Source organism: Bos mutus, chromosome 29 (assembly GCF_027580195.1).
Source record: "Bos mutus isolate GX-2022 chromosome 29, NWIPB_WYAK_1.1, whole genome shotgun sequence".
NCBI classification, from domain to species: Eukaryota; Metazoa; Chordata; class Mammalia; order Artiodactyla; family Bovidae; genus Bos; species Bos mutus.
Genome location: NC_091645.1, coordinates 27953300 through 27971614, shown reverse-complemented (window position 1 = coordinate 27971614; position 18315 = coordinate 27953300). Strand labels below are relative to the sequence as shown.

Below are 18315 nucleotides of genomic sequence, written 5' to 3'. Positions count from 1 at the left end.
AGCCAGTATAAGAACCCCAAGGGAGAAGCATGCCTGACCCCTCTGGGTTCCACAGGGAAATCTGAGTGGGGATGATCTGGCTGGCCAGAGCAGTGCAAAAGGAAGACAGCGAGAGGAACGGGACTGGGGAGGTGGGGATTCTGCCACGGTGAGGGCTTCGGCTTTTATTCAACGATGAATCCAAATCATTAAGGCTTTGACGTAAATGAATTTGACACCGTTCACTTATATGATGGATTTGCTCATTTTTTACTTCTACCTCCCTCCTCTCCACCAAGGACCTGCAATCTATTTATGATTTTTATTATTATTACTTTCATTTCTGTTTCTCTCTCCGGGCCTATAGCCAGCGTTTTTAAATTTTTTATTTCTTTATTTATTATTTCTGGCTGCACAAGGCGTTGGTTGCTGCACTCGGCCTTCTTTCCAGCTGCGGTGAGTAGGGACTCCTCTCTAGCTGGGGTGTGCCGGCTTCTCGGGGCGGTGGCTCCTCGTGTTTCGGAGCACAGGCCCTAGGCACGCAGGTTTCAGTCACTGTGGTGCATGGGCTTAGTTGCCCCTGGGCAATCTTCCTGGACCAGGGATCGAACTCGTATCCCCTGCATTGGCAGGTGGATTCTTCACCGCTGGACCAGCAGGGAAGTGGCTTTAGCCAAGCTTTAGCCTTGTCTCTACTTTAGAATCACAGCCTTGGTCTTCCCTTCTCATCCGAACGTGCTGCCTGGTCCAGATCAGACTGCTTGTGGGTGCTTCCCAGCTCTTCCAAGTTGTCCCTCCTGACATGGTTCTCTGCCCTGGCCCCCTGGCCATCCATCAATACCTCCTCTCTCCCCAGGGCCTTCACACCTACTGTTTCCCCCACGCACACACCCTGGAATACACTTTGCATGTGTGCACAGTTGCTTCAGTTGTATCCGACTCATCAGGACACCATGGACGGTAGCCCACCAGACTCCTCTGTCCATGGGATTTTCCAGGCAAGAATACTGGAAGGCGTTTCCACACCCTCCTCCAGGGGAACTTCCTGGCCAAGGGATTAAACCCTACTCTTTGCTTCCATCTTTATTCACTCATTTCCTCCTCTCCCTTCAGATCTCAGCTCAAACTTCTCTTCCTTGCAGACTCTTCCCTGCTCTCTCTAAATAAAATCTCCTGTTTAAATGCTCTCGTAGTTCCACATTTTTCCCGTCAAAGCTCCTTTTACATGTGTTGTTTCAAATTTATTTGTATGATTTTTTTTTTAATTAATGTTTCTCTCCATCCACTGAAAACTCTATCAGGCTAGAGGCTACATCTGTTTTTGCTCCTTTCTAGCCCTTGGACTGCAAGCAGATCAAACTAGTCAATCCTAAAGGAAATCAACCCTGAACATTCACTAGAAGGATTGATGCTGAAGCTGAAGCTCCAATACTTTAGCCACTTAATGTGAAGAGCTGACTCACTGGAAAAGATCCTGATGCTGGGAAAGATTGAGGGCAAAAAGAGAAGGGAGCAGCAGAGGATAAGATGGTTAGATGGCATCACTGACTCAGTGGACATGAATCTGAGCAAATTCCGGGAGATAGTGAAGGACAGGGGAGGCTGGTGCCCTGCAGTCCATGGGGTCACAAATTGTTGGACATGACTTAGCAAGTGAACAACAGCAACAATAAAGCCCAGGCACCAAGACAATGCCTTGCACACTCGCGAGATTCGTAGTAAGTACTTGAATAACTGAATGAGGAAATGAATGAGTGCGCCCAGGCCTCCTGTGTATTGGCACCCTAGTGGGGACAAGGCTGGACCAGCTCAAGGCTCTTTGGAGGCCCTGTGGGTGTGGTCAGAGCCCTGAGCCAAGTGGGGAGGGGGCAGGGCTGAGAGGGGAAAGGATTCAAGCCCACAGAGCCCCCTTATCATATCGGGCACTTTACCCAGGTAATCTCATTTCTATTCCATGGCCACCACTTGAGTCGAGAATTACTATCCCATCTTACAGCTGAGCAAACTGAGGCTCAAGAAGTAAGTTTCTCTAGGTCATACTATAAGCACATTTGTAGTCAGATTTAGACTGTCTAATTCCAAAATCTGTGCTCTTTCTGCTCTGCTCCAACTGTCCTGGCCTGGGCAGTTTCTAACCTACCTCTGCCACCAGTTTCCTGTGTGACCTTAGGCAAATTACTGCCCTCTCTGAGCCTCATTTCTCCATATATAAAATACAGAGGCTGAAATAGATGTCTTTATGTCCTTTCCAGTTCTGAGATTTCTGAGACTTTAAAATTTTATGCTTCTACATTTATAAATTCACACAATGGGTGCTAAAGCACCTAGCTCAAGGGCAAGCACAGAGCAGCCTCTTCCTAAGTGTTCATTTCCTCCCTCCTATCCTCCCAATTCAAAGAATCTCTGCTCTGCAGCCCTCCCATGGCCACTTACCCTGTTCTGATTATTGAGGGAGCCCCAGAACACTGTGCCCGGCCTTTGGGGAAGACTCGCCAGCTCTGACATCCATGCCTCCAGCCTGCAGTCCTCGGACAGCCATTCCAGCTGGGCTCCCCAGAGAGGCCCACACCTCCCTGCACCCACTCCTTCCTGACTCCTGAAGGGGAATTTTGTGTCCAGCACTGTGGGGAGAGAGAAGGACATGCAGGAAAGGAACCCACACATCTTTAGTACCCTGTGCCAGGGACTAGGGGCTTCCCTAGTAGAGAATCCACTTGCAATGCAGGAGACCTAGGAGACGAGCTTGATCCCTGGGTCAGGAAGATACCCTGGCGGAGGGCGTGGCAACCCACTCCAGCACTCCTGTCTAGAAAATCCCATGGACAGAGGAGCTGGGCTATGGTCCACAGGCTCTCAAAGAGTTGGACACAACTGAAACAATTAAGCAAGCAAGCAACCAGGGACTAGACCAGGCTCATCGAACCTCTGCAGAGTCTTTGTTCTCCCAATTTCACAAAAGGGAAGAAACTCAGGCTCAAAGGCTTAGGAAATTCCCCAAAATCACACATCCAGCCTGTGGCATAAGTGAGGCCCTACCTCTCCAACCCCAAGGCAGATACACTTTGCCAACCCCGGGGGATGCTGATGCCTCAGGCAAAGGTCCATTCTGTACCACCAGCTATTCCCTTGCAAGCATCCATTTTTTTTTTTTTTAAATCATCTGTTTAACTTTGCATTTACAGCCCTAGTCACTTAAACTCATCAGTCTCTCTCTGGCTACCCACTCCTGCCTCTCCATTGCCCCCTCCAAAGGACCAGACTACAAAATATTCATCTATTGTTCCCAGTGTTTCCAACTTCACCAAGGAAACAACTCAAGAGGTTGACTTCATCCCATCTAGGGGGAAGGGCCAGATCTGTGATGAATACAGTCCTCTCAATGGTACCAAGAAAGAAGGGTGAGCCTTCCTCCCCAGCTCACAGCTGCTGCCCTTAAGGGGTTTCCAGAAATCAACTCAGGTGAGACATGAATGTGAACATCACCAGGCAACATCACCAGGCAGCCCCAGATACGAGCAGGGCCCCAGCCAGGAAAGAATGGGCAAGGGAGGCCTGCATCGTTTAAAGGCTCCCCTGGAGGCTGTGCCCTGGAGGAGTGTGGAAGGATGGGTTAGGGGGAGGGGCTCTGTGGGAACAGCATCAGCTCTGCTCTGTGAAGCCGCCTGGTAAACTCTGCTGCTGCTACTGCTGCTAAGTCGCTTCAGTCGTGTCCAACTCTGTGTGACCCCAGAGATGGCAAGTGAGAGCAAAATCCCTGGCAGGCTGTCTCTGGCGCCCACTGGCTTTCTCTCACCTTGTTCTGCCCTTGCCTGGGATGGAAAAGGAGCCCCCCAGGATGAGGGGTTGGCCTACTCTCTCTCTTCAGGAAGGGCCTCAAGTGACCACGAGGTCAGGCAAAGCCAGCCCAAGGTGACTAGAATCCTCACCAGTTCCCCTTAAACCTCAGCATGAAGCTCATGTCCCCAGGATGCCCTCCAGATCCCCAGAGGAGCGCACATCCCCCAGCTATGTGCTCATCATTTTCTGGACTTCTCCTCCATGCCTCTTATCATGGTTTCACTAATTACTCACAGAACTCAAATGCCCATCTCCCCTGAAGACTGTGAGTTCCATGGGCAGGGTGCCTGTCTGCCTAGTTCACGGTCTCCTCAGCACCTTCACCAGGTCTGACATGTACAAGGTGTTCAGTAAAAATCTATAGCATGAATGTTACCTACAGGGAGGAGCCTATGGCCTGGTGCAGACTGACGGGACCCAGCAGAGGCCAACCCTCCCCACACCAGGCCCGAGATGGCCCCTCACTGGGCCAAACGGGAAAACGTAAGTGGCGACAACCACTGGCACATAGTAGGCTTGCAATTCCGGTTTGCTGACTCTATGCGGGAATCTAGAAAACCACCCATTCACGCCCCAGCTGTGGGGCCATTGTGAACGGCCACCCTGCCAGCTTTCAATCACTTAAACAGGGTTGTCATCACTCTCTGAGTGAGCATGAGGAGGGTGTGTGTAGTGTGTGTGTGTGTGCATGTATGTGTGCTCAACCCTAAACTATTAAGAAACATAGAGTCTGTGCCAACTGATTTTCTCCCCCACATGTTACGTGTGAAGCACAGTGCAGGCACTTTTGTTTATGTTTATGTAATATGCCAACACATCCTCATCTGCTAGCTCAGGTGGTCCTGGCCAGTAGGCGTTATCACCACCATTTTACTGAGGAGGATGGTGGGGCCAGCTTTTAAGGCCATGCACTAAGCATACAGCTGAGTCTCAGCTCAAACCCAAGGCTCTGGCTCATGAGGCACCGGTCTGCCTCAGTCATGCTCCTTGTCACGCCAGAATCTCATCACCTGTGACCTACCCAGTCAAAGCCCTGTATCTCACATTGAGCCTGCTATGAGCTGGAGCAGAGGGTCTAGGCTGGCAGAGAGAAGGAGAAAAAAGTTAGCAAGCCATCCATAGCAACTTACCCCTAAACACACGTCTCCCTAGAGCAGGCAGCAAGCTGGGCTGAAAAGACCACTGATCCAGAGGGACACCGAACCAGATGGGTGACCCTTGGCAAGTTCTCTTACGCATGCTGAGCCTCACTTTCTTTCCTGGGTCTATGATGATGGCCAGATAAAGAGTGAGTGCTCCCAGAACGTAGTGAAAGGGTCCCCACTCTCCTGCGGACTTGTGCAGCTAACTCAAAAATCACAGGACTCAGAAGAGCCCTTTTCTTCCCGTGGTCTGCATGCTCGCTATGGGAGCTGGTCTCCTCCCTCCCAGCGGAATCCAGCCCCACTGTGGACGGGCGGCAGCTGGACTCTGTGCAGAAAGAAAGTGGGGGATGTTCCCCTAGTCCCCTGCCAGCAGCTAACTGCACCACCCAGAGCACAGCCCGCGAGTGCAGAGCTCTCTCCATCTTTTCTCCCTTCCAAAGCCAATGGAAACGACTCTGAAGAGTATTCCAGGAGACCAGACGTCCAGCTTGGAAAGGGCTTTTCCCAACAATCTGGGCGTCTACAGGTGGTAGCATCCTCCCATCTCACTGCTGCTAACGGGATGCCTTCCTCTGGCCCCCAGGGAAAGCTGGGGAGTCCCACCAAGCTCTCTGGCTGTCCTCCGGGTCATACTAACGACGAGTGAGGAACCCCCAGGGGACTGCCGCCCCACTGTGCATCTAGTCAGCTCCTCCCAGAGAGGGCTGGAGGGAGATGGGCCCATGAGACACGCTCCCATCAAGGCAACAGTGCAAAACCACCACTTCTGCTCAGGCCACAGGAGAGCATCAGACTTGAGCTCCCTAACCGCTGGTCTCTCCTGCTTGATGACTATCCCCCCCACTCAGAAAGGGCCCCTCGGTGGGAGCTCGCCAGCTCCAGCACCCAAATTAAGTGAGACCCGGCTGCCCTTAAATCTCCTTCTCCCCACCCCGCCCTGCTTAGTCAGAGCCAGGCAGTCCTACCACCGCTGGGCCGAACATCCCCTGGAGCCCACCACCTCCTCCGGACGCAGGGCGCCTGGGCGTCGGGAGCACACACTCCAGCATGGACAGCCCCCAGAGTCACAGAATAGCAGATCCGGAAGGGGCCTTGAGGACAATCTTATCTAACCTCCTCCTTGTATAAAATGAGGACGCCAAGATCCAGAGAAGCTAAGAGGCGTGTCGAAGGTCAAACACACGAGGCCCTGAGAACCACACAGCACATGGCCAGGCTTTCATTAAGCAGGTGGCTCGCTGACGGATTTAAGGACCACCAGAGAGGGCTCATGACTGAGAACACACTCCTGTCACCACGAGGCCCTGGGTGCACATGTGGAATCTCTCTGGGCTGCTTCTCTCAGCCCCTGACCTGGAGTTGAACTCACAACCCACACAGAGCAGGGCCTCACCTGAGAAAGGGTGGGGACAGCCCTGGACCCCCGGCTCAGCACAGGCCTGGGAATGGAGACTACTCAGAGACAAGGGACAGCGCAGTGAGGACCACATGAGGGACCTCTGGGTGTGGGCTCACTCCCCCTGCTCCATCTAGACTCCCTGAACCACCCTGGACTCAGCCCAAGCAGAGGCCCTGCCACTTACAGCCTCAGGGTCCCCTGTGTCTGTCAGGACGGAGAGCCAGAGGACCACACGTGTAGCCCCAGGACATCACATCAGTCGGCTCACTCTGAGCCACCTCCCAGCCGCGGCGGCCGGTGGACGCAGGGTGATGGCATTGCAGCTCTGCCACCCGCTGCCCCTGCCATCACCCCGCCTCCCTGCCCGAAACCCACCTCCCCATCTCCGTGCCAGGCACCCCAGCCCTCCTGAAAGCTTTGTGGAAGTGAAAAAACAGCAGCCCAGAGAGACTCCAGGTATGCGCCCAGGGCCTCAGGGTGACAGGAGCTCGTTCTCAGTCCCGAGCCCTCCCCGGCGGAACTTAAATCCGTCAACGCGGATAGTCTGGGTTTCCATAACAGCCGGGAGGTACCCGCAGTTTGCCAAACAAAGGTTTGGGTGGCGGGGAGCTGGGTTCAGGCGGCTCCTGTGAAGAGACTCTCAGGAGAGGGCAAGGTAGAGTTCAGGACACGGAGGCTCTTAGAGCTCAGCGGTGCTTGTTCTGTCTCTGGAAGGCTAAAGAAAGAGCCCTCATCATCATAGGTGGACGCAGGCCACCCTAATTACCGTGTGTCCCCCTGGACAGACAGAGGCATCTGCCGTCCCTTCCTGGCTCTGTCGCTTCCGCCACTCTCTGAGCCCAGGTTCCTCTCCCTTGTAAAGTGAGACAGCGTCACAAAGTTGAGAGGCTCAGACGAGAGAGTGCATGAGAAAATTCTCTAATTGGGGGAAAAAAGCTAATATTCACCGTGAACGCTTATGGATACTTTCTTCTAGAAAAGTCACAATACTCCTCTTGTTGGGTTAGTCACTCAATCCTGACTCTTCTCGACCCCAAGGGTTGCCATTCCCTTCTTCACCCAACAGTCCTATGTGCTTTGTATTATTACTATCCTGCAATGGCAACCCACTCCAGTACTCTTGCCTGGAAAATCCCATGGATGGAGGAGCCTCGTGGGCTGCAGTCCATGGGGCCACTAAGAGTCGGACACGACTGAGCGACTTCACTTTTACTTTTCTCTTTCATGCATTGGAGAAGGAAATGGCAACCCACTCCAGTGTTCTTGCCTGGAGAATCCCAGGGACGGGGGAGCCTGGTGGGCTGCCGTCTATGGGGTCGCACAGAGTTGGACACAACTGAAGCGACTTAGCAGCAGCAGCAGCAGCAGCAGCCTGTCCAGCTAAGAAAAGTGAGGTTAAGGGAGGTTCGATGATGTGCCGAAGGACACAAGCTTAGTTGTAGTAGATCCAGGGTCAGAACACAGAATGGCTCCAAAGCCAGTGACCCTTCTCCCAGCACCACACTAGCTCAACAAAAGAAGCAAACGGCACTTTTTAAAGAGGCAGGTGAGTCTTCAGATAAAAGGCCACCTCATGGAGCTGTCCCTACCATTCTTTGTGAGTTATGTGCTCAGTTGCTGTCGTGCCCAGGGACTATAGCCCGCCAGGCTCCTCTATCCATGGGATTTCCCAGGCAAGAATACTGGAGTGGGTTGCTATTTCTTCCTTCAGGGGATCTTCCTGACCCAGGATGGAACCCATGTCTCTTGTGTCTCCTGCACTGGCAGGTGGGTTCTTTACCACTGTGCCACCCGGGAAGCCCGCCCCTACTGCTAGACTTGCCCATTCACCCTGGGAAGGCCATCGATCAAGCCAAAGCCATTGTCAACTCCCCATTGTCTTGGGAGACCCTACAACAGAAGGACACCCCAGGGCCAAGCCCTCACACTCCGTGCCTTGGCTGCTACGCGTCATACTTGTTGGTTTGGTGTTTCAATAGTGGTTCCAATGACCATCTCTGTGTGAATCAAGTCCATGGAAGGAAACACAGGATCACAGAACTTTGGGCTGAGCGGGGCCTCTGAGAGCAAGTTCCAGCTCCTGGTTAGATGGCCGAAGTAACTGACATCCACAGGTCAGTCACATGTTGTAGGTCAACAGCAAGCCAGTGGCCAGTCTGGAGCAGAATCCTTGTTCTCCACATCCCAGCTGCTCTGGCATCAGCAGCTTCGTGGCCCCCGAGAGGGCCGGGTGTGGGCCTAGCCTCTGCTCTCCTGGCTTAGGGAGTGCAGGGATGGTAGGTAAGAGAGTCGAATCACAGCCGGGAGTGAAATTAGCTGGTTGGCCCCCTGCACTAAATCATAATCCTAAGTTCTATGCATTGAAAGATCAAGGCGTGAAACCAGCCTATTCCCCAACAGGGAGGCCTGGGAGGCTCTCCTGAGGCAGTGGTGGCCCCTTCTGACCCCCTGGCTGTGGTCATAGGAGGCTGGACTTTTTAACCTAGTACAGTCTGCCCACCACCCACCCCCCACCGCCAGCCATCACCAGGACAGTACTGGAGCACCTTGACCTGGACAGTCTCATGTTTTGCCCCTCCAACTCCAGACCAACTGAGAGCTCACCTCCACTCAGCCCCCATCACTTGGCAGCCTCCCATCCTCCTCTTGCCTCTGTTGTTAACAATTGATTTCTACCTTTTTTTTTTCTTTTCACTTCAGTGCATGCACACGCATCTCTCAGTCCTTTGTGGGTCAACTTTGTCCTTCCTGGAGCTGCACAGTCCCTGGGGACACGCTCTGTGTCCCCATTTCTACCACAGCCCCTCCTGAAGTCTGCATGCAGACGGGAGCACACGGCTGTTTGTTCAGCACTTGTTGCTGTGCCAGTGACCTGTGGGAGGCCCAGGCCATGTCCTGGGGAAGGAAAGGCAAGGGAAAGGGGAGGCTGGATAAGCCACAAGCTGGACAGAAAACCAACTGAGCCCATCCTGAGGGGCAGACACTGTGCTCGCACTTTATAGACCCTCTCTCCACAGTTCTATGAGCTATGTTCTTCTATTTCCCTCTTTACAGATGGGGAAACTGAATCAGAGATGGTAAGCAACTTGTCTGTGTGTGCATGGTAAGTCACTGCAGTTGTGTCCGACTCTTTGCAACCCTATGAACTCTCTCTCTCCAGGCTCCTCTGTCCATGGGATTCTCCAGGAAAGAATACTGGAGATGGTTGCCATGCCCTCCTCCAGGGGATCTTCCCAACCCAGAGATCCAACCCTCTTATGTCTCCTGCATTGCCAGGCAGGTTCTTTACCACTAGTGCCACCTGGGAAGCCCACAGCAACTTGTCTAAATTCACCCGATTAGTAACTAGTAGAGTTAGACTTCTGATGTGGTTTTTTTCTGAAGCTAACCTGTACTCTGAACTTGTTGCAGCAAACTGCAGCAAACTACCTGATGGTCACGTGTGTTCGTTCCATTTGTTTTTGATGCTGCGTCCTCAGTGCCGAGGACCATGCCAGGCACAGAGGAGCCACTCTAAGTATTTGCTGAATGAAGGAACAAAGGGTTGAATAGACCCCCTGCTGCCCATCCTGGTCAAGACAGTGAGGGCTTCTTCTGCCCCATTATTGGTTACTCTATTACCAGGAAGTCTGCACAACTGCTTGTTCCTCTCTCCACCCAGAAAAATACCCAATAAACTGAAGTGAAAGTGAAAGTCACGTTCCATTCTTTGGGACCCCATGGACTGTAGCCCCCCAGCCAGCCTCCTCTGTTCATGGAATTCTCCAGGCAAGAATACTGGAGTGGGTTGCCATGCCCTCCTCCAGGAGATCTTCCCGATCCAGTGACCGAACCCAGGTCTCCTGCATTGCAGGTGGATTCTTTACCTTCTTAGTCAGGAAAGCCTGTACAAACTAAGGATCCTGCAAAGGCCGCGTGGCGGATGGCTGGGTTAACTAGGCTTGGGATGGGGCAGTGGGGGGCGGGTAGGAGCATAAACTGAACACAGAAGACTAGATGATGTGAGGGAGTTAAAAGGTTCTCAGTGCCCTGTGACCTGCTGACTCGGGACCACTCTCTGGCCCCTTTGGGTAGGGTCTCCTCCCTGTCCTCAGGCTCCCTCCTCCCCCCACAAGGCACCCCGCTGCCTGGCCTGAGCTGTACTGAAACTGGCCATGTTCCTACTGAGCAGAGAAAGTAACAGTTACGCCACCCTCCCCAGCCCCATCCAAACCCTCCGGAGTCTGCCCTGGGCCCTAGGGCTAGCGGCTTTTCTCCACATTCCAGCCAAAAATAATATGAGAGCGGAGCTGTTTGGTGGAGAACTTAATCTAATCTTCATTGCTTCAGTTTTAAAATATCCTGCCTGGTTTAGGGTTTCTTATTACACACTAAGATGTGTTTTTAGTGAGATAGGTCTTAGCAGAACCAGCCTTCTTGTAATTAGAAACCCAGGCGGGCAGGGCTGGGGGGTGAGAGATCCAAGCCAAACAGCAGATCTCCCTCAAGACAACACTCTGGCAGCAAGCTCTTCCCCAGCTGCCCAGGGCTGGTTCCTCCTTCCTCCTGGGGGATCTGGACCGAGGAAAAGTCGAGCTCTGGTGGAAGGAGTGCCTTCCATCTCCCTCCACCCTCATTCTGTGTGTCCCAGCTCTTCCCCCATCAGACTGGAAACAGATGCTGCCTGTGACCACTGGAGAAGGATGTGCGGAGGGAAAAATTACCCCAAGAAGTCTCCCCCCACCCCCGGATGAGGGAGATTTAAAGGCAAAGCATTCCACTGCAGCCTGTCTCCAGTATCACTGGCTAGCTTTGAAAAATCAGGCGCCGGAACGGAAGGAGGTTCCAAGTGCATATGCACTTTTGTGTAAGGGCCGGGTGTAACTTCTCAGGCTTTCTGGCCCAGAATCTGCTTTGATCTGCCAGCGTGGAAGCTGCTCAGCGAGGTTCAAGCTGCAGTTAGCTCCAGACCAGCGCCCACCCTGCTCCCCACCCCCACCCCCCACCCCCAACCCCAGCCTCTTCTTCCCATGACATAAAGAAAAGAGACAACATTTCTGATCGGTCAGATTCTGTGTTCATCTGATGGGTGAAAGCTACTCCAGGTGGCACTGTTGGGAATCAGTACCCTGGTTCCCCCAGCTCGGGGTTAATTGCTTTTCCAGGAAAAGTCCAGGTGGATTTTGGAATCACGGCAGGTATTTCAAATTCTAGGATATAAGAAAGGCGGGAGTTCAGTCCCTCCACCCAAGTCTAACTGGGAACTCCTGAGAGTTGTGGGGACCAGCTCTGGGGCTCGGCAGAGCAAGAAAACACAAAGAAAGCAACTTTACTTCTCAGAAGTCTCCTCCCTCCAATTTCCTTTATTATTTAGAGTGAGGGATTAGGCAGCAGTCTTTCTCAGGGCCTAATGAGGAATTTGTGTGAGACATTCCACTTTGCAGACGAAGAAACCAAGACCTGGAAGCTTAGCTAGCTGAGCCACTTTAGTCATGAAGCCAGACAGTCACAGGGCATAAAACTGCCAGGGCCCCAAGCTTCAGCCTGAACACCGCGCGGCACGCTGACCTGCCAGCCTCCATCACCTCCCTCCTCCCTTTCGCACCAGGCATTGTTGGTGCTCTTCAATCGCACAGTTGTGTCCAGTTCTTTTTTGACCCCATGGACTGTAGTCCACCAGGCTCCTCTGTCCATGGAATTTTCCAGGCAAGAATACTGAAGTGGGTTGCCATTTCCTCTTCCAGGGGATCTTCCAGACCCAGGGATCAAACCCCGGTCTCCCGCATTGGCAGGCAGGTTCTTTTCCACTGAGCCACCAGGGAAGTCCCACCAGGTATTAGCTTTAATTAAATTAGCAGATCCTCATCGCAACAAGCCTGGCCATGCAGCCTGGACGAGCCCAGCCAGTAAGGCTCCTCCTCCAAAATTCGGCTTCTCAGCCTAATTCAATCTTCAGTAAGTCACGGATCTCATCTGAAGTGTCATACAAAGCATGGTGTGTTGGCTAGAATCAAGGCTAACGGTGGCTCGTGATGATTTCATTCCCCACGTAACTTCCTCTGTGGCATCATTTTCATCCTCTCCCTACACTGATCTGCATTTTGTTTGATCCAGACACTCTGCTTCACATGCCGGCACCTCGGGCAATTGCATCACACATTTATATATATCTTACAGCATCGCTGTCCTGGTGCCGCACGGCACAGGAAAAAAGAAAAACTTATAACTGCATTTCTCACCTTCCTTGAACTAATTTAGAAAATGTGCTCCAAATTAAATAAATCGGGAACAAAAAGTTTGAAATTGAAGATAGAATTTCAGAAGAGGGGGAGGAGGCTAAATAAATAGCAAGGAAATCTTGCAACATGTTGGAAGCCTATAAATTTTATAGGTTGTTTCTTTAATAAAAACAAATTCAATTGCTAACAACACAGTATTATTAAGCCGCTAACATTTAAAAATCTAATTTGGTCTGCTCTGCTGCTGTTTCTGTTGCACATTGCATTCATCCAGGGTAAGGAAGTCAGGTTGATGGGTTTGGTTTGGTTTCTAAACCAGGCTAATAGAGAGCCCTTTAAAACCCAGCTTTTTTGCTTTCTAGGCATGCCTTGGTCCCTAATGAGTTACAGCCCCAGGTTGAAGATGGACATAGCAGAAAGAAATTTAACACACACTCTGGTACACCCATAAACATCAAGGCCAAGGAAGAGGAGGTATGTTTCCAGTTAAGCTAGAACTCCATGAATTCAGGATTCTCCACTCACAAGACAGTAATTCTCCTTATTTCATCACTAACTTACTTCAAATGTGTTTATACAATTTATTGCTACCGAACTTCCAGGCAACTGGTGTAGAGTTAATGAAACCCAGCTTGGAGAAGCTTTGGGCTTTGAACAACTAACCACAGTTTAAATGGTTATGACATGCGGTCAAAGCCGCAGGCCAGCCCCACTGCAGTTTCTGTGTTAGGACCTAGTCAAAAACCTTGTCATCTCACCTTTTGTGCCAAATAGATTGAGAAAAGGAAAAAAGCCCAGGAAAACAGCCTTCCATGTGTCTTCTCAAGGTTCCCAGCCATCCTCCCTGACATTTTAACACATCTATCTCCCTGAATGCCAGGCAAAGCCCCTCCCCCAGTCCCAAGTAAATATTTTAGTTGCAGTTTGAATGGGCAGCCAGTTGAAATCCTGAAATCCAGTTTGAGTTTAATTGAACAAGGTCAGGCCTACATAAAGCAATGTGGAGAGGGGGGTGTCAGGGGGAGGCACCCCGCCACATTTGCAGTCAGACTCAGTGCAAGTCCAAAAGGCAAGACAGGAATGTACAGATGGCGCTGGACTGGAAAAGAAGTGAGCTCCTCTTGCCGAATGACTTGGACATTGATTTTTATTAATCCTCATTGTCATACGGCGTCCTCCCCCCAAGCTCTGTCCATGTGAAAACTCCAGGAGGCTCCCTCTTTCTAAACAGGCCCATTTTGGAAGAGTAAAGGGGAGGTGCTGGACTTGCCAGGGCCGCACAATAAAAGCCCTTTTTGAAAGCAGCACTTTCATTAACTTAAAGCAATCTATGGACTTAAAAGCAGAGAGCTGTAAACTCGCAGAACGGATCATAAAACAGCCAGTCTCAAGTTGGGTACACTTCAGTGCAATTTGCACGAGGCATTTTACTGTGAGCGGTGGCCGGGCCCATCTCCCTCCGGTAACCCCCCGCCCCTTATTCTGAACAGCATCCCTTTCTCTCGGCTTTCATGCTTTTCGCGCTCACAAAGCGGGAGGCGGTGACCGGGGAGTCTCCGTGGGGTCACGGCTCCCTCCCGCCCTCGGGCTCTCCGCGGGAGAGAGGGCGCCTGAATTCCAAGCCTGCAAAACAACAGCCTCGGAGCTCCGCCGCCGGGCGGCCGCGGCGCCCCGGGGCCGCCGCGGCCACTCGTGGGTCGCGCGCCTTCTGCGTCCCGGAAGCGCCTTCTGGCTGCCCGGGAGAGGGGCGCGGTGTGTGCAGAGTGCTGGGACAGTGGGTTTGAGATGGCAAAGGAGAAATTTCAAATCTTCCTCCTGTTCACTTCCCAACTCTGCTTCTCCAGTGGCCCAAGGGGTAATCTCCGTTCCTAGTCGGGACTTCTCTTCCCCCTCCCCGGCCCCACCAAGCTAGGCCAGAGCCAAGAGGGGTGCAGCTTGAGTGGGCGATCAGAGACAGGAGACCCGCCCTACCTTCCGCCCACCAAGGTCCTGAAGCCTCGGGAAGGCCAGAATGCAGGGCACGCGGTCGGGCTAGGGACCAGGACTTTGCGTAATAGAGCTTGTGTTTGGACACCATCATTTTCTTAAATTTGAAGAGGAGGAGATAGTCTAAATCTGCTTCAGATGTGAAGCTTTCGGTTTCCACTAGTTGGAAAACATTTCAACACGCTGGAGGAGTACTGGGGCAAAGGGTTAAGGGCAGAGGACCCCAAGTTCCCCCCCTTTCTCAAGCGGATCGTCACACGGGCGGCCCGGCGTGTGGGCTTCCGGACGAGGCCGGGGGGAAGTACAGACAGAACCTGCGGGTCAACAGCTGGCGGCTCCGGTCCGGGCGCTTGAGTTCGAGCCCAGCACGCCCTCCGCCGCAGCCCGGACTCCCCAGGCCTGGAGCGAGGCCTTACTGCTAGCGCCCCCCGCGCAGGCCGCGGCCCCTGCGAGCCACGGCACCCACCCCGCCGCGCTGCACCCGCAGACTCCAAGTGGCTTCCGGAGCCCGCCGAGCCGCCAAGGTCCCTATCCATCCCTGGCCCTGCGAGGCTACCCTGTCGCTTCGCCCAGAACACCCCTTCGAATTGTCCGCTTCCCGGAATCTTTCTCCAAGGACCCGGTCCTGCGCTCCTCAAGTCCTTTCCTCCAGATCCTCTTTCGGGGATAAGCGGCAGGAATTTGGGGCTCGCCGGCCATGGCGCCCATCAACTACTTTCATTGCCTACCTAATCGTTTTTCAACCCACTGAGAGTGGGGACTCCCGGGCGCGACCCTCCCCAAATTCCAATAGTTTTAACTCCCCACCCCGCCTCCAAAAAAAGCCGTGAACCCGTGGCTAAACCTTAAAAACCGCCACCAGTTCCTCCGATTCCAGCCTCAGATGTAAGCCCAGGCCCCTAACTCCAGCCTTCCGGCTCCCTGCTTTGACCGGTGTGCAGATTCGATTGGCGGCCCTTAGATCCGGCTTCTGAAAACAGCTTGGATCCTAAAAACCCGAACTCTAACCTCGTCCCGAAGCCCAGCCCTCATTCAGGGCTGATGCACAACCACCGCCCACCCCTCTCCCTACTCCCAGTCCTAGCCCCTGGTCTCCACACAGCGCCGGAACCTCGGGTTCTCCCCTGAGAGCCCCCGGAAAAGGCGGCCCGCGTGGCTCGTTTCTTCCTCTGGATCTGGAGTCGGGAAAGCCCCGCACGCCTCACCCGAAAGAAACGCAAACTTTGCGCAGCAGACTCGGGACCCTGCCCCATCCCCCTCGGCTCTCTCTCTTTGAGCGCTTTCCGACCCCACCTCTTACGAACTCGTGCCCTAGTTCTTAAGCCAGGAGGGCTTCCAATTCCCGAATCTAGCCTAGGGCCCCTACGCCTCCCCACACCTCGCCAAAGACTCCCAACAATCCTTGGAAAGCTAGTAACGCTACAAATTAACGGCTCCTCCCGCGTTAGGGTCCCCGAGCCTGGTCCGTGCGATCCCGGCTTCCCTGATCCACAGCTCGTGCTCCGCTGTCCCCACGGATCCGCCTGCAAACCCTCACTCGTCCCGGCTCCCCAGGCCGGGCAGGACGCGGCCGCGGCTCCCGGACTCCAGCCACCCGGCCCGAGTCTGGGGCTGCTCCGGCTTCCAGCCGCTCGAAGGCAGCTCCAAGCTGCTGGCGCCAAGGAAGCGCCGGCCCGAAGGGCGCCCGAAGCCGGGAGAAAGAAAGCGAACCTGGAGCCGGCCCGCCGATCTCAGCCTCCCCCGCGGAGCGCCCAGCCCGGAGCTCCCGGCACCGGGGCTCCGCCGGCCCGCGCGCGAGTCCCTACTCGGGTCCCCGGCGCACCCAGAGCGCAGCTCCCCGCCCGCCCGCTACGGTGTCTTAGGCCCGCGGGGGTCCGAGTCCGCAGCCCCGCTCCTCGCACTCGTGGACAATGCACGCCCGCCAAGGGCCCGAGCGGGGCGAGGCGGCGGGGCGGCGGGGCTGCGCGCTGGCCGGGCCCGGGCGCGGGCGGGCCGCCTCCTTCCCGGGCCTCAACGCCGCTCGCGCTGCTTCGCTCCGCGCTCTCCCGGCGCTTCCCCAGCTCCTCTGCACGCTCCCGCCGTCCCTCGCTGCTCCCTGCCTCCCTCCTCCCTGCTGCCTCCCTCTCTCTCCTCCCTGCTGCCTCCCTCTCTCCCTCTCTCCTCCTTGCCCTGTCGCAATGAATAATACTCCGGCTTGGGGACTGGAATAAAACACACGCGCTCTGAGGCAGCCGCCCGCAGCAGCAGCACCCGCCGCCGCCGCGCCGCCGCCGCCTGCAAAAGCGTCTCTGACATGGAAATGAATGACAGCTTACCTGATGCCAATCTTCATCAGACTGACACCGGCGTGACAACACAGCCTATACTTCCCAGCACTGCTCGGGACGTCAGCGGCACAGGGACCCGCCCCCCGGAGCCCCCCCCTCCACACACCTCCCCTCTCCCCACTCCCCCTTTCTCCCCACCCCCCCATCACCCCCACCCACTCCCGGCCCCGGCCGCTTCCAAGTCGGAGCAGCCGCCGGAGTGTCTCCCTCTGCTGGAGACTTTTCTAAGACGTCTAAGCCGGCTCCGGCTGCCGGGAGAAAACCTCAGAGTGAGAAGTGGCCTCCGACGGAAGAACGCAGCCGACCCCCCACCCCCTGCCCTCCAGGAACTCGGGGATACTACCTGCAACCCAGGCCAAGTCCCCCTCGGCAGACAACCGAGGCGGGGCTTCCAGACAACTTGAGTTCAGCGGGGTGGAGATGCGGGGAAATTTTCTTCTGTGGACCCTGAGAGCACTCCCCAGAAATTATGAAACTTAAGACTGGCAAGAAATCCTTCCCCCTACCCCCACTCCTCTCCCAGCTCCACCCCATTGCTGCCTGGCTGGCCTCATTTTTATGATTGCATTTGAATAATTCTCATTACCCTGGCCCCAGAAAAGGTGCTCAGATGACACTCTGGTTAGTTATTCCTGTTCTCAAGAGCTCCTTCTGCTCTGGGCTTCCTGGGGCGGTTGGTTCTTCCAGGGGAAGACTGTTAGCAGGTGGGGCAGAGGGAGAGATAAAAAGGTGTGGGGGCTTTGTCAGTAAAACACCTCTTTGCAAATGCGAGGCAGGCCTGTTTTAAGCCTCTTCCTATTTTCATTCTAAAAAGTGGCAGAGTTCTGGGGATCGGTGAGGTGGTGTAAAAGGAGAGGCCAGCTGGACTGTTACAGCCTGGGACTGACTACTGGGGTGGCTTCCTCTGCTTCTGGGAGGAAATTCAACAGGAGGAGGACCAACACAAGCATGTGTGGTCAGACGTGTGCCTTCTTTCATTCCACCAAGATTACGGTCCTACTAAGTGAGTGTCAGGTGGAGGCTTGCTTGCTTCCACAACTTAGCACGTGGCCCTCTGTGTAAGGGACAAGAGAACCCCACTTCCCCTATGAAATATGCTTCTTGCTCTCTGGAGAGGAGCCATTTCAGCCACTGTCAGGCAGCGATTGATCCCCTGACCCCAGACCAGGCAGGGGGCCTGGATAAAGCCTAGACAAAAGACACGGATGTAAGTGAGGAAAGCAGAAAGTGAAACCCAAGCAGCCCAGGTTTTCAGGTAAAGAAGCTGACCCAAGAAGCTGAAGGCTACCCCTTCGCTCTTTCCAGGCCTCTGGGTCATTCCTTGTCTGCCTCCTTCCTGGCCAAGAATGAGAGCCATTAGCTACTGCTCAGAGGAGGCAATTGAATCTTTTTTTTTTTTTTTTTTTTTACATCACAACCCAGAT

The 18315-nt window shown here is 54.1% G+C and overlaps 1 protein-coding gene across 2 annotated transcripts in view; it reads right to left on the bottom strand.

The window, feature by feature from the left end:
• The window catches only part of PKNOX2 (PBX/knotted 1 homeobox 2), a 298165-nt gene extending 280831 nt beyond the window's left edge, over nucleotides 1–17334 (bottom strand). The window contains exon 1 of one of the 2 annotated variants that reach the window (XM_070365178.1): nucleotides 17235–17334. The gene's annotated coding sequence lies outside the window, so the exon portion shown is untranslated. Of the gene's footprint in view, nucleotides 1–16879; nucleotides 16967–17234 lie in introns of those variants that run through there. The other variant, XM_070365177.1, reaches the window with a different exon arrangement.
• Between the last annotated feature and the right edge of the window lie 981 nt (nucleotides 17335–18315).